Source organism: Neomonachus schauinslandi, chromosome 1, assembly GCF_002201575.2.
Source record: "Neomonachus schauinslandi chromosome 1, ASM220157v2, whole genome shotgun sequence".
Lineage (NCBI taxonomy): Eukaryota > Metazoa > Chordata > Mammalia > Carnivora > Phocidae > Neomonachus > Neomonachus schauinslandi.
In genome coordinates this window covers 57,550,624-57,567,272 of record NC_058403.1, presented here as the reverse complement: position 1 = coordinate 57,567,272, position 16,649 = coordinate 57,550,624, and positions in this window count along the sequence as shown.

Below are 16,649 nucleotides of genomic sequence, written 5' to 3'. Positions count from 1 at the left end.
GAAGTTTCTTATGATGTAGCTTTATCTTGGGATGGGGAAGTAAAGACAAGGCTGATAAAAACATGACACTGATGGTCTAAATATCTTGCCTGTATCTTCTCAACTCTGAATATAGAAGACTCCTCTTTCATCTGGGACAAACCTGCTACTGACTGGGCTAACAGACAAAACCTTAAGGGCAAAGACAAGGCAGAAACAAAAGAGAAGACTGAGAAAACAGAGGGATGTGGGGGAGAGGAAGCAGAGACAAGGAAAGGTATACTCATGGTTGGCCCAATATGAATCTTGTGGACATTAGGTTCATGCTATGGGGTCTAGGGTTGTACAAATCTGTGCTCCCTTTCTTGGCCTGAGTGGGCTTTGCAGCACCAGGCAATGATTAGCTAGAATAGAATGACTTAGATGGAAATATTAGGCTAATTAGGACAGTTTCAAGCCTCTGGAGAGCTGGGGTATATGCCTCTTGTAGGAAGGGAAGTCTAGGAAGATGATTTATAACATACATTTTTTGGCTGTGTACAGAAGATTTCCTCAAGAGGACTCAGCTGGATCTTCATTTAAGGGGCTCTGGATCTCAAGACTGGCTTAAGTTTACAAATTGGTTGAGGGGCCTCAAGTCTCTATTGTGATTCAACTCAGAATTCTCTTGAGCAAACCTAGTTTTTCTGCTTTTACAAATCTAGTGTAAAACTTTAGTAGACTGTCCATCTATTCAGCTCTAGAAATAGCAAAATTAACTAGCCAATGCCAGTGACTTCTGAGGTTCAGACCATTCTGTTTATTATTTTGGCTCTGCTACCCATTCTAGTAATCATATCCACCTTGCCTTTGTGACTGTCTGCCATTTAGCCCCTGCCATCCCTGAATCCACGGAAACCAGTTAGATGGCAACACAGAGCAGATCGGTGCCCTGGGTTCTGCAGCTCCCTCCGTGAACATATTTATTTCTTACAGACTTGATAAATGGAGAGTCTCCTGGACTCTCTTGTGGGACATAGTTGGAGGGGGCATGTCTTACAAGATAAATCCACTCTAGCATTCAGATGTCCTGAAGCCTTTGGATACCTTCCTCTGTGACAACAGATCTCAAACTTTTTGGTCTCAGACTTCTTGGCATTTCTTAGAAATTATTGAGAACTCTAAAGAATTTTTGTTTATTTGGGTTATATCTATTGTTTTTTACTGTATTAGAAATTAAAACTGAGAAGTTTAAAATATATTCTTTTGATACTATACCAGAACTTAATAAGTGGTAGTTTCTTGAAGGTTAATTACCATATAAAATTTAAATGACATCAATATATTTTTTTAATTCTGTAAAAACCACTGGTCTATCTTGAACTTTGGATGATATGGAACGATATTGAACTTAGAATATATTACAGTGTTATGCATTGGTCATTTGCAAAATATTGGTCCACTGACTTACACAGATCATCCAAATGTTGACACATTTTATTCTACAATAGTGAGAATCACATTTGCTAATATTAGAAATTAAAAGCTGTCAAGTATATAGTGGCAGATACAAGTTTTCAGTATCTCTAATTTTCACTAGAAAGTTTGAATTTTTATTATCAACAAATGCTGCCAGTTGTTTTCACTGAAGTAACATGAAAATGTCAAGAAAAATCTATAGTTTGTCAGTCTTTTTTTTCAAGTAAAAGATGGTATTCCATGAAAAAACCTGCTAGTTCAGCTCCCAACTCAAACAGTCACACAAGTGCTTTTTCTCAAGACGACCATCATATTTCAGCATGCAGCAGAAGTGCTTTATAAATACTTCCCTTCTGGGGGCACATGGGTGGCTCAGGTCGGTTAAGCGGCCAAATCTTGATTTCGGCTCAGGTCATGATCTCAGGGTCATGCGGTCGAGCCCCACGTTGGGCTCCCCACTCAGCACAAAGTCTGCTCCAGGATTCTCTCTCTTCCTCTCCCTCTGCCCTCCTCCCCTCCCCACTCCCCACCACTCATGCTCATGAGCGCTCTCTGTCTCTCTCAAATAAATAAATAAATCTTTAAAAAAATACTTCCCATTTCATTACACAGAATATTAAAAAGATGTGCACTCAAGGATTAAAACCTAATACAATTAATATTATTACTGCTTCATCAAGGATAGTCTTACGTGCAATTAACACTTTCTTTTTATTATGAGTGTGTGGCCATAAAGACTACAAAGGCAACTAGTATAGTTTGGAGATCCTGCTGGATTCTTGCTGACACACTCTACCCATAATTGCTTTTGCACCATCAGTGCAACATAGTGAAAAATGGAAATAACATCTTAGTATTATTATGAAAACAGTTTTGATCTTACGGACTCTGTGAAGGGTGTTGGGAGACCCCCAGGGCTCGGTGGACTACACTGTTAAGAATTGTTGCTCTACAGTGTATCAAAGAAGTTCTGGCATTTTATTTAGGATAGGCCACCTTTGCATCCAGAATTCAATCATCCAACCCATGGTAGAGCCATTTCCAGCTGCTCTTGGCTGCTTGAGCTAGTACTTAGAACTCAGAATCCAGAATCTCTGTTTAGTGCACCCATATCAATGAATTAGGCCATGCCCAACATTATACTCCTTCCACCCTGACCTCTCACCTTTAGGATCTATGTAGGATTCCCATACATTTTCCCCATTTTCTGTGAAAATGGGCAAAATTGTGCAATTCTTTTTGTGTGCATTGCACCTTCTTGTGGATCATCAATTCTGTACATTATTACCCTTTGGGCCTGCCAGGAGTTGAGTCTGGTCGTAGGTCTAGAAGCAATGAGAATGCATGAGGGAAGGTCTAGAAAAGGATCAGCAGTCTCCTGCAAGGTCACCACCTCAGGATTGGCCATTTCAGGTTCCTTAGGTGAGGAGAGACTAACCTCCATAGACAGGAAGGAAGGAATGCTCCTTTCAACAATGAAGACTCAGCAGAATTTAGGGGTTTAAGGTCAGGATGTGCCCATATGTCCTCATTACAATGTGAGCTGGGAATCTGAAGGCCTAAACTTACCATTTTCTTTCTTTCAAGTTCTCCAGCTTATTAAGAAGCATCTAACTAGCTCCTTTATACTTCTTATCTTTACGTTCTATGACAACATCTGCTCTTTCACAAAAAGCTTTGACTTCTGTTGGCAGTTGATTACATGTGTTTGCAGATAATAGGTGATAATATAAGTTCTGTATCGGCATGACACAGATGACCAGTGTCCCCCTTTACCACTGGCAGTAGGGTAATTAATATATTTAAATCTAATCAGATCCAAGTAACAATTTCAGAAAACCCAAAGCTAATTCAGAGAACCCATCCTTAAGGCTCTGCTGCTCTAAAATCTCTTCCAGTACTAATTTCTGTATCATAAGAGTTTGGAGAGAAGCAAACCCATGAGTGACATAGAGTAAGGGACTTTTAATATGCATTAGGCCTTGCGCAGTAATGGTTAAGCAGTCTACTTAAGGCCCTGCTTCCGTATCTCATGTGGGGCCCCAAGTCACCAGGGCCAATAGTCAGGAAAGAAAATTAGACATAAACTGGCGAGAGCAGATATGCATTAAGTGCTTACTATTATGTGCCCTCTGCTCTTCTGGGACCCACAGTGGTGTCCTTTGTTCACCTCATCCCTACTGACCTTGCTGGCATTCATGGCTAAAGCCAGTGGCTGGCGTAATGCTCACTTAGGTCCCTTTTGGCTCAGTTAGGGATAGTAATCATGGCTGGCAGTCCTGCCTCATCTGCAGACCCCTCTGGAATTGAGCTAAGACTTATATTTGGCCTTGGTCCAGGTGGGCTCCTCTGCTGAGTATAATCCCATGTCAGATTGGCAGGCCCTCTGTGGCAAGTTCTCTAGATAGATCCTCAGCCTAATTTGAGTTCTGCATGTCCTGGGTAACTGAAGGTGGTTTGGACAAGCTAAATTTGTGCCGCTGTCCACTACACCGTACCCCTGGGTTTGCATTAAAGTAACACATCCCACGTTGATCAAGGGCAGCACAGGAGGTAGTCTTCCAGAGCCCCAGATGAGGAATCAAAATAAAGATTCCTCTCCTCAGAATTCACTTGACTTCATTGGGTGCTTCTAAAGCACACCTGCCATTTCAGTTCATGATCTGTGTACATATGTACATGATGGGCGGGGAGGGGGGCAGGAGGGAGAGAGAGAGAGAGAAGGAGTTCTATGGATCCAATAGTGTGTTGGTCATCTGGATCTGTGAGGGAGAAAAGCCCTGGTGTGCAGTGTTTGCTAATTTCTGTGATGAAATGGCTGATTTCTAGCTACCATTGATTTAATGACCTGCTCAGAAAATTTTTGAATTTTTACAAAGTAACCTTGCTAGCCAGTATAAGCTGACTCCAGTATTCAGGTGCCTGGAACCTTCCTTTATCTGACTTTTTTCCTTCTTATTTATCTATTGTCTCTTCTTACAACTCCACAGCCAGAGAGAGTAGGCTTTGTTTTTTTTTTTTTTTTTAAAAATTTTTTTAAAGATCTTATTTATTTATTTGAGAAAGAGACAGAGAGAGAGAGAGAGAGAGAGAGAGAGAGAGAGCATGTGTGAGAGCAAATGAGCAAGAGGGAGGGGGCAGAGGGGAGGGGAAGAAGACTCCCTGCTGAGTAGGGAGCCTGATGCGGGACTTGATCCCAGGACCCTGGGATCATGATGTGAGGCCAAGGCAGATGCTTAACCGACTGAGCCACCCAGGCACCCTGGGCTTTGTTTTCTTTCCATTATATCACCTTTCTATTTTGGAGTGGTAAGCCTCTTGGCTAGGGAAGTCATATAATTTATCATCTGAATCAGGACTTTTTCGAGAGTGAAAAGGAGCACTCTTAATTATTCATCAGGATAATAGGAATAAACCAAGACTGTCCCAGAAAACTGAATATATGGTTACCCTACTCATGACCTAGTCTTCATAATCAGTAATTGTATCTTCCATAAAATATAGAAATACTCTATGATCTGAGTTCTCCATGCTTCCTTCCCAAAGAAATTTAAGAAATCTTTCACACCCAAAGGCTAGTTTTTAAGCCTGTTGTCTTGTTAAATAGGCCTCCAGTGTGGAGGGCTATAAGAAAATATCCACTATTTTAATATTTTTATCCCTTTCTGTCAATAAATACAAATCTCCTTACAGACCATTGAAAGGGAAGCCCTGTCTTTGAAGTCAGATTGGGATACAAATTCAGGTTGTGCCATCATATAGTTTGTGATCTTGAGCAAGGCTCTCAATTTCTTAGAGCGTTAGTTTTGTAGTCAGTGAATTGGGGGATGGTGGAATTGGAGTTTAATTTTGTTACCAGCTCTTCCTGACTCACCTGAGACTATCCTGATGTTAAAACTAAAAGTCTGTATCTCAAGAACCCTCCCAGTCCTAGGCAGACTGGGATGGCTGGTCACAGTATGACCCAGAACAATTGTTATGAAGCTCACATATCATGTTATAGTGCATCTCATCTAGATGGACCTGCTTTCCCCAGGGGAGGGTGACTGAATGGTCAGAGGACAACTACCTAGCAATGGTTTTCAGTTTTGCTGTATTCTGTGTCTCTATCGTTCTACTTTATTGCCAGCTCTGGCGGGGGAGTTACCATCTGTTTGGTAGACATACCTATGGATGATGAGTTTGTCCTTTAAGTCATCTCAGTAATGCAATTAATTATTAGGCACAAAGTAAGAATTGTGAAAACGGATCTGATATAATTCTAGGCCCAAAATGATTCTTTAAAGAAAACCTCTGTATTCCTCTTGCCACAGAAAGTCTATGTTGCCAGTGGTGGACATTATCCTCCTGTTACTTCTGTTGGAATGATCACCGCAATCCGAGAGGCAGAGGATCAATCAAGCGAGACATTCCATCCACCCTTCTGGGGACTAGTATGGCACTGTTTTCTCACAAAGGCTTTATTTAGATTGGCTTAATAAGAGCCTCTCTTTTTACAATATAATGTGAGTTTAATACTGATGAGAGGGGCTGGACAGCCAGTATAGAAGCGAGTCTTCTATTCCCTGAGAAGGTTCAGCTGGTGTAGCTACAATATGAGTTTCTCTCCCCAAGTCTGAGTGGTACAACCCTGACAGGTAGAAATTAGCTCTCAAGGGGCCTGTTTGGTCTCAGGGACTCATTCCAACTGTGACACCTTAGCCTCAGCTGCCCCATTATGCGGGGCAGAATAAATGACTCTTGCACAGGCAAGGCTTGGGATGACATCAACCTTTTTCCATCTGGAAAGAATTGAAATCATCAGCTCATTTTTGGTAGTCGCCTAGGGAGTAAAAGTTGTGATTTAAGAAATTATGACTTGGAACTCAATTTGGGACAAAAAATATTTTTTTCTACTTATACCAGATGGTATATACACAGCACCTTCATTATCATCTCTTCAAGCACATATCCCTTTTCTAAGTTGGCAGGCCCTTCATCGTTGGCGTTAATAAACCCAACTCTTCTTGAAACAACACATATTCCATGCGCTGGCTGGGAGGGAAGGATTAACGAGCTTCCATTCTTCCTTTCATTCCAACCTGCCTCCCTCCCCTTCTGGCGAGTAAGTAATACTGGAGGCAGTGGTAGGAAGAGCAAGGATTAGGAACCATCAGAGTGCCTAGCACGTAGTAGGGATAATGAATGAGACCTAGTTGCTGGCCCTGGCCATGGCATTAAGTAGTTGTATGACCTACGAGTCATTCTACCACTTTGGTTCTATTTCACAACTCTAAGTGAGGGGTTGGGGTGTGTAATCCTCAAAGCCTGTCCCATCTGTAAAAGCCAATGAGTTGCATGCTTCAACAGCTTTTCTACTTTTTCCTTCTTTTTCTAGTTTGTGTGCCTCTCTGCCTCTCCTTAGAAACTGAGTAGGTTGATGAGATGGCCCTTGTCGGGGATGAGGAAGGGATGGTGATTAAGACTGGTTAGGAAAAAAAATGGATGTTTCTTTTATACTCCATAGTCAAGTCCTGTTTTCAGCAGAAGCCTCCCCAAGGCACCAGGTGGCTCTGCCCTCCTCTGCAGACATGGCTTCACAGAAGCCATCTTGTCCTTTTTCGTGTCAATCCTCATATTCCTTCTAACTCTAAATGGATCATCTCCAGCCTTGGGGAGTGTCCCTTTATGGCTACTGGCAGTGTGTGCTGGTAAAACTGCCCTTGAAAAATGAAGTCCTAATTTGTAGCGTTTGTCCATTTTCATGGTGTAAATATTACTTCTGTGGCTGATTTCAAGCTAACAATGGTTGAACAACCTGCTGGAGAATTTCCTGAATATTTAATGCTGTTCTCATGAGCTGGTGTGAGCCGATTCCAGCACACCACTTGGCTTGGCATAGATTGTAAATAGAAACCAGACCTTCTACTTCTTTCATTGGTCTATGGTATCGACACAATGTGGCGCACATAGTAGGAAGACAAGTGAAACCACTGGTTGGCAGAGCCTCTTTGTGCGTTGATTAGTACAATCTTCCTTACTTCCTGCTATAGACTGAGGGCTCATATCTTCCCCAAATTCATATGTTGAAAACTAATCCCCAGTGTGATGGTATTAGGAGGTGGGGACTTTGGGAAGTTGTTAGGTCATAAGGGTGAGGCCCTCATGAATGGGATTAGTGCCCTTTCAAAAGAGACCCCAGAGAGCTCTCTCCCCCCTTTCCACCACATGAAGACACAGTAAGAAAATGGCGGTCTGTGAACCAGGAAGGATGCCCTCACCAGACACCAAGTTGGCTGGTGCCTTGATCTTGGACTTCCCAGCCTCCAGAGTTGTAAGAAATGAATTCCTGTTGTTTATAAGCCACCCCATCTTGTGTTCTGTTACAGCAGCCTGAACAGACTAAGGTATTTTCCTAATCTTTCTTAGGAGTAACTATATTAATTTCCCAGCTGGTCTTGGCCCCAACCCCTAATTCATTCTATTTATTGTAGTTTTCTTTTCAGCTTACAAATTAGTCTGGTTTGCTTTTTTTTCTGTTCCTTTCCTCTTCTGGTACTTTGATATTTAACGCACAGACACACCCATGAAAACAAAATCACCTTTAAGCTTCCCTGTCTATATCTTGGAAAAAAGAAGGTACTGCTAGAGCTCAACTTCATGCCGTGTGAACTCCACCTCACACTGGAGTTTTCTCGTGGTCCATGTCAGTCTGTAAGGTACTCAAGGATTCCTTCTTGAAATGACATCCATGGTGATCTCTGGGAATTGCACACCAGGTCAGAGGACTATTTTAGAGACTAACCTATTATTAACAAATCAGACACTGACTACACAAAAGCTTTCATAAATAAAAGAACCGCCTCTATTGGGCTCTTTCTCTTCTCAGTTCTTCCCTTGTTTAACTTTTGCCCAAACGTTGTTGTGCGAGCTTAGTTTGCAGGGCTGTGCCAGCTGAGGCTCTGGGACTAAGTGTTCCTTTTTCAGGCAGAGACGTTTCATCTGGAGCCAGCCTTGACTTTTCTTTCAGCCATAATGTAAGCATGAAAATATGAAAATGAACAGCACAAATAAGGTTTTATGGCTTTCCCCGGCAACGTCGGAAGCCGGGAAAGGCAATAACAGAATTCAATCCTTCATCCTCCTTCCCTATTAACTTGATTTCAATTTCTCTTCCAGAATAAATATTCGACATATTTCCTCATTAGTGTGGAGCTGGAGGAAGTGCGGTCATTTTGGCTTGGGCGCGTCAATACTGTTCTTCCCTGGCAGTTCTGCCTCGCAGAGTTTAGTGTTGGGTTTGCAATTTCTACCAGGCTGTATGGCAAAGACTAAATAAAGAGGGTGATGAGGTTGCTGAGTAGGGGTCCAAGAACAGATAACATAGGTCAAGGCTGAGGTGTGCTGGCAGAGATGTGCTCAAGACCAAACTGTGCATGCACTGGCTATACTCATGCTCAGGAGCGCAATCCATTCTCCAAAGTGGAAAAAGACAAGACAGCTCCCAGAAATAGAGTGAAGCCTTCAACAAATTAAAAGCAGTCGTTTTCTTCCCAGACTTCAGGAGTTAAAGCATTAGGAGGTCAATTGCAAATTAGATCAGGGAGGAGTGAAACATATGCACACTCCAGAAGGGGTACATGAGATAATTTTGAGATGGGATGGTGAGGGCCAGCCTGTAGCAAAATTATATGATTTCTTTTGGCATCCCCAACTTCTGCTGTCCTACCATCTTATCTTGCTTCAAAGTCTTCTGACTCCCCACCCTTTCCAGGGCCTTCCAACTCCACCCATTCAGTGAGACCGTGGATTCTTGCTAAAACAGATGCTTCCAGGAGAATGCCATATGCAGAATCTGATAATCTGGAACTCAGGTTTACATGTAAATATCTGCCTTCCTTTAGCTCTCTATTCCGATGATGTGCAAACGTGCATGCATACTTAGAATAATTTGGGAAGCCTTTCAAAATACCAATCTATTCCCTTCCCTTCTCACCTTCATCCAAGGAAGCAGGGCAGTAAGGGGGCGGCGGTACTAGGTGGATGTGGTGGTGGGAGGCAGCCTGATGGCTGAGGAACAAAGTGGGAAGATGTAGAGGTGGCAGATGGAGCAGGCAGCTGGAAGGCTGCGGATTGGTTACCTTTAGCAAATAAGCTAATTGAGCAAATAGGTAAATATATTGAGGATAGTCAATTCATACTTCTCACCATCTGAGACAAGATTTTCAAACGTGGAAATAGGGAAGGCTAGAAAGATGCTGAAGTGTTGGACTGAAGCTGTAAGTATTGGTATGAACTCGTGAATTCTTAAATATATATACATAGATGTAGAAATAGTTTGAGCATACCACGTTCCCAGATCTTGGTTTTTATATGCTTCCTCCACTCAAAGGAGCCAGGGCTCCTTAGAGGAATGGCTGACTATAAGGCTAGGGCAAGGAAAGAACCAGATGAACCTCAGTCATCTTGTTGTGACAGAAAGTAATGCTCAAAGAATGATGGGGACATATAAGTCAGCTTGAAGAGCTCCTACTGGCCAAACCTAGGACAACTAAAGCATCAAGATAAATAATGAGAACACTGGATTGAAATGCAATGAATAAAATAATACTCCATAAGTTCACACTGATATAAATAAATGTGTACATAAGCAAATGAAGGAAAAGAAGTAGTTCTTCCTTACAGTAGAGTTCCAACTACTAAGTGTGCAAAGTTGATGTACAGCATATAGGTGTAATATCGGACTATCTCCCCACAAAACACTAATCGGATACAAAGAAAAGTGGTGACTTTGCCGTGGAGAACTTGGCAGACATAAACTTGGCCAGATGATCGGGGTTAACATCACTAGTAGTGGGACAGGCCATAGTGTAGCCTTGGAATGTGACGTGCTGAGAAGAGCACAGCATCTTTTCTCCAATGTTTCTGCCAAGAATGCATGGCTTGTGTCTAAGGAAACATCTGACTGATCCAAGTGGAGGGTCATCCTAGTGAATGAAAAGTCTGTCTCTTTAAGACAGTCAAGTACACAGAGCCAGGGAAAGGAAAGACTGTTCCAGACCAAAGGAGAACAATGAGACAATGGGTGTTTCTGGAGAGGAATGAGAAAAAAGACACTCAGACAGTTGGAGAAATCTGAATGGGGTCAGTGGATTGGAAGTTGGTGTTGTGTTGATGCTGATTTTCAGACTGGGACAGTGGTCTGATGGTTTCACAAAAGAGTGTTCTTGTTTTGTGAAAGTAGACATGGAGTATTTAGGAGTCGTGAGTCATGATGTTGGGAAAAAAAAAAAACAGACTCTCTCTGTACACACATACACACAAACATATACACACACATATATATATGCACACACACACATATATATATACCCACAGAGATTAGCAAATAAAAATGTTTATATTTCTCTATTAATACATTTATAAATATACTTTACATATATATCTGTATGTGTGTTAGAGTTACTAAAATTAGCATAAATACATAGAGCCCTTGGACAATAATGGAGAAATGAAATGGCAACTTCTAAAATTTTCTCCATCTTTATTTGTCATCATTTGGATCAAATGCATACAAGATATCATGGACCCATTTAACCTCCTCAGAGTTCGTGAAATACCCCTTTTTGGTCATCACGTTAGAATGAAAATCTATGACACTACATTAGTCATTCATTTAAAGATTTTTTTCTAATTTGAGAGAGAGAGTGTGTGTGGGCATGAGTGGGGGGAGGGGCAGAGGGAGAGAATCTTCAAGCAGACTCCTCGCTGAATCCAGAGCCCCATGCGGGGCTCGATCTCACAACCCTGAGATCATGACCTGAACCAAAACCAAGAGTCGGATGTTTAACTGACTGAGCCACCCAGGCGCCCCTCATTTATACTGCTATTTTAGTAATCCTTCAAAGCCACAAGTAGCATTCGTTCACACAGTATTTAATGAGCACTTACTATGTGCCAGGCCCTGTTTGACATAAGGACAATGGTCATCTGGTGGTACCATCTCATTAAGTTGTGACCACACCATAGCAGTGTTAACACATACTGTGTTTATTCTGACTGAAAATGGAAACTGTTCATACTGTGCCTACTGACAAAACCTTTCCACAACACCAGGAAACGGAGAGAAGCTCTTTTAGAACAGAACCATGTTCCCCTGGTGATCTGCATGGGCCACACCTCTTCAGGCCATGGTCCACACGTGTGACTTCCAAAACAGTCCAACACTTCCCAGTAGCAGGTCTCCCCTGAGTAGAGCCACACGCTCTCGTGTGTCTGAGGCAAATACATGTTTTCTGGACTGGAAGTCGGAGCTCTGTGTCTTCATTCTTGTAAATTCCAAATACATGGGCATGGAAGAGGTGACTACAAATCCTTACATCGTCTTAAGTGACAGTGCCTCTGATAGGCTCTGACTGGGCTTAATGTGTTACCAAGAGAGGAGAAGCAGAATACCTAGGCCTTGGACCCTGGAGGGAGACTGGCCGGGCCAAAAAGCTCCCTCTTCTCTGGGTCAGCTTTGGTAGGAGCCCCGGCCTTGGCCTTGAGCCCGACTTCCCCCTGGCTGCCCTGGCAATGACCCCAGCCTGACCTGGCTGAGCTTGCCTCCCTCTGCTAAGAAATGCATGTTAGGGAGGCTGGGGCAAGGCAGAGGGGTGGTAGGTGAGAGACTCTGCTAAAAGTTTCTTTTACTGCAGTGTAGACACTGTGGTTTTGTTGGAATCACATTTAGGTTTATGTGCATTTGGTTTTATGAAATGCCCAGGGCCATTTGCCCAGGAGCGAAGTGAGTTGACCCAGCTCGGCCACAAATGACATTCTGGCTAGAGATAAGCTCCTGTAGGGAAGGGGACTCAAGGGGACAGTGTGGTGAGGGGGAAAGCACACGAGGACCCGGGCTCTGCCGCCGCTCTGCTGCCAGTCAGCTGTGTGACCAAAGGCAGGCTCCTTGACCTCTCTGTGCCTGTTTCCTCCTCTCTAAAATGCATGGGGGGGGGGGCGCCTGGGTGGCTCAGTTGGTTAGGCGACTGCTTTCGGCTCAGGTCATGATCCTGGAGTCCCTGGATCGAGTCCCGCATCGGGCTCTCTGCTCGGCGGGGAGCCTGCTTCTCCCTCTGACTCTCCCCCCTCTCATGTGCTCTCTCTCTCTCATTCTCTCTGTCTCAAATAAATAAATAAAATCTTTAAAAAAAAAAATGCATGGGGGTAGAACCGGTGACCTCTCAAAGCCCCTCCAGCGCAAACACTCTATGATTCTGTGCAGGACTGCCTACATAATTTGCAGGGTCCAGGACAAAATGAAAACACAGGGCCCCTTGTTAAAGTATTAAGAATTTCACGACAGCAACAGCAGAACATTAAGGGAAGCATAGGGTCATTCCAGCACAGGGCCCATGAAGCCTTGATTCTGTGGGTGTCCCCATTACTACCCTTTGTTAATTACATTTGAAGGAGCATCTGCTCAATATAGTGGGAAGCATATGGACCCTGCCGTCAGAAAGACTTGGTCTGGGCGCCTGGGTGGCTCAGTTGGTTAAGCGTCTGCCTTCGGCTCAGGTCATGATCCCAGGGTTCTGGGATCGAGCCCCGCATCGGGCTCCCTGCTCTGCGGGGAGCCTGCGTCTCCCTCTCCTCCCTGCTTGTGCTCTCTCTTGCTATCTCTGTCACAATCTCTGTCTCTCTCTCTCTCAAATAAATAAATAAAATCTTGAAAAAGGAAAGACTTGGTCTTCCCATGTTGGTCCTGTGTACTAGTGTGTGATCTTGGGTTTCTCGTGTAACCGCTGCTTGCCTCAGTCTCCCCGTGTGTGAAACAGACAGAGCGCCCCCACCCAGCAGGCTGGCTGTTAGGGATAAAGACAGAGGCAGAGAGCGTGCGGAGGGGCTTCAGGAAGCAGCAACCCCAGTGTTGCAAGTACCCTGTGTGAACACGAAACGGAGTTCGATCTGAAAGACCGTTTCGTGGAGCTACTGCTTTTCAAAGCAAGGCTATGTGCTGCTAGAAAAACAGATTCAAAACAGACTTTATTTCTGAAAAAAAAAAAAAAAAAAAAAAAAAAGTCATGAGTGGTTTTTTACAGTAACTGCGTCTGTGGCACTCTGCTTTTTGGACCACACACTCTTCGATTTAGGAAGGCATTCCGTTCCCAATTTTAAATTATCTCCTGGGCCCGTTACTTTTTGCGCTCAGTTCCCCATCCTCCCACTCTTTCCCCTGCTATTCAGGACTGGTACATGGCTTCTGAGAAAACCATCTGAGTTTCACATTTACTTCGTGGCTATTATTCTTGTTTGCTTTCCTTCACATGCTTGCACACGTGCAGTCTTGCCTTGTTCCTGTGTAGTCAGAGACGACCAGACCAGCCTCTCCTTGGGTCTCTCTCTGCTCTGCTTAATCTGCTGAGCACAGGTAGGCTTCTGCAGAGGAGGGAATTCCACTCATTCATTCATATGCTCATTCTTCCCACCCATCACTCACTCAATATTTCCAGCACTTATATGTGCTGGCCATGTTGCCAGCTGCTGGGAATATAAAGATGAATTAGGACTTTTAAGAAGCTCCAGAGGTAATGGGAGAGACAGATGAGTGAACATAAAACCCAAGATACAAGGTAAATGCCTTTGTAAGGATTGCAGGGGTGGGGTGGGGCTGGGGTGGGGGAGAGAGGACTCATGAGTTCAGTTTCCACTTGGATGAGTCAGAGAAGCGAACATTTTGAGCTGGGTCTTGAAGTAGGAGTAGGAGTTTTCCAGGAAAAGATATGTCCATCTGAAAGGAACCCTGCAACCTCACTGCTGCTTTGCCACCCTTTAAGTCATCCCTTGTCATCTCCCTGACACATCTGGTGGAGGGTTATCCTTGTGGAACTGCAGGTTCACACACTGGGCAGGCCTTGGCGCATGCTCTACCATCTTGTTCTAGTGGATGAGAATGTCTGGAGGTGAGGTCCCTCCACTCTCCTCTTTACCTTGGTGATGTGGTGCTTCACTCCTTCCCCTTTTCTTTCCCTCTCTCTCAGGGGAAGAGGTCCTTTCTCCTTCCAAAGGCAGCTCTTCCTCTGGGACTCCAAGCCAATTTTGACAGAGAGAAATGAGACTAGAACTTTCCAGGGGAAGAAAACAATTTCAGCAACTGGGTAAAGATGGGAAAGTACCATGCATGTTTGGAAAATAGTGAGCAATCCAGATTTGCTGAAGCTATCTCGTCTAAGTTAATCTACTTGATGAATATGAAAATCTACATATTCTTTTAGGAAATATATAGTAAATGGCATAACTTAGGACTTTGCCTTATGCTTCAACAAAAACATTTATTTGAGTGCTTTATGTTTTTGCTGGTGTTAGTTTTGTTACACACATACACACGCACGCATACACACAAATCGTGCTGGGTAGTGTGGATACACAGACCTTGCTCTTGAGGACCTTACAGTCTCTTAGGGAGGAGGGAATAACAATTTCATATGGTAAATACTATCAGTACTAGCAAAGATGTGTGCAGTGCCTCTGGTAGCCAGAGGAGGGAAAGGAAATTAAGTTGGAATGGATTCTAAGGGAAACAATATAGATAGATAGCATTTGATTTAGGCCTTCAACAGTAAGTATAAGTTTGTCAATAAAAAAGAGAAAAGTAGGGTGTTTCAGGTAAAGGGAACAGGAAGAAAGCTGTGTGTGTGTGTGTGTGTGTGTGTGTAGCGGAGTATGGTGTGTGAAAATGCGCTCATAGAAAGGCAAGTTATCTCATGGGCTACAGTGGTTTTTAATGGAGGTGAGGTAGTTATTCCTGGTGGTTCTCAATGGGGGTGATTTTATGTCCCAGGAAACAGTTGGCAATGTCTCTGGACACTTTTTGGTTGTCATGACTTTGGGGGTGGGGTCCCACTAGCATCTAGTGGGTAGAAGCCAGGGTTGGTGCTAAATGTTCTCTAATGCACAAGACAGCCCTGACAACTAAGAATTGTCCCATTTGAAATGTCAGTAGTGTTGAGACTCAGACACCCTGGAGTAGAGTATGGCGGTCCTAGAAAGAAGTGGCAAGAGATGAGGTTGGGAAGGTAGATTAGTGTTAATTTGTGTAAGGTCTTAAATGCCATATAACATAATGGAGGTTTCTAGAAAAGCAAGAGTTTCATTTTTATTCATTTGATTGGTGGCATTTTACTCAATGATACTCATTTATAATATGGTTCAATTAAAAGTGGTAATGTTTACAAGTGATAACAGAGCACTTGAACAACGATTTTCTTATGGAAAAGTGTTCATTACTGTCCCCTCCCTCATTGCCATCTAGATTCCTTTGTCCCCTGCCACTCCCTCCCCACCTCCCCCTAAGGTGTCCAGGGTCATCTGGACCCATGAAGTGCAAGGGCTGAGCTCAGGGTAAGGGTGGACCCGGTCCCTTTGTGACGGTGAGTGAACTGCTCACTGGTTTAGAGTTACAGTGAGGTATGGGTTTTCAAGAAAGATGGGCTCCGATCCAGGACTAATACTGGATGTTTGTGAACAGAAGTCTGAGGATCACTTTTTCTAAGCTTTATTTATATTGGAAAAGCTGAGTTCATAGTCTCCTCACTTCATTCAGTACTTTCCCCCACACTCTTGCATATGAATCCTTGCCGCATACCCAGAACTGGGTGGTAGATCTACTCCATTATTAGGAAGTTGATAATTAGCTGGAACTTACTTAGGAAACACAGAACTTCCAAGGCCTAGTGTCAACCTTCTAAAATAAGGTATCTGCCCAGAAAGTATTTCCCAAAATATGGGGGACCAGAAAGGTTACAGGGCAGGCTCTTCATTCAGATCAAAGACGACCGATTACTAAAGATTGTATACTAGTGCTTCTCAAAACTTGGAGGCCAGAGAACATTTTCAAATACTGGGATTTTTGTTGGCACACTTCAGGGGATTAAATGTTACCTACTGTTATCATCCCGCTATGATGGCATTCATACGCTGAAGTTAAAAGGATACAACCTACATGCCCAGAAAGGAAGTAAGATCACAAATATAAAGTCAGACCATTCCCTTACCCTTCTGCTCTGAAAGTGTATGCTCCAGAGTAGGATTGCCAGGTAAAATACAGGATGCTCAGTTATTTTTGAATTTCAGATAAATAATGAATATTATTATAGTATAAATATGTCCCCTGATAAATTCATTTATCTGAAATTCAAATTCAACTGAGCACCCTGTATTTTTATTTGCTAAGGCTGGCAATCCTACCCCAGAGA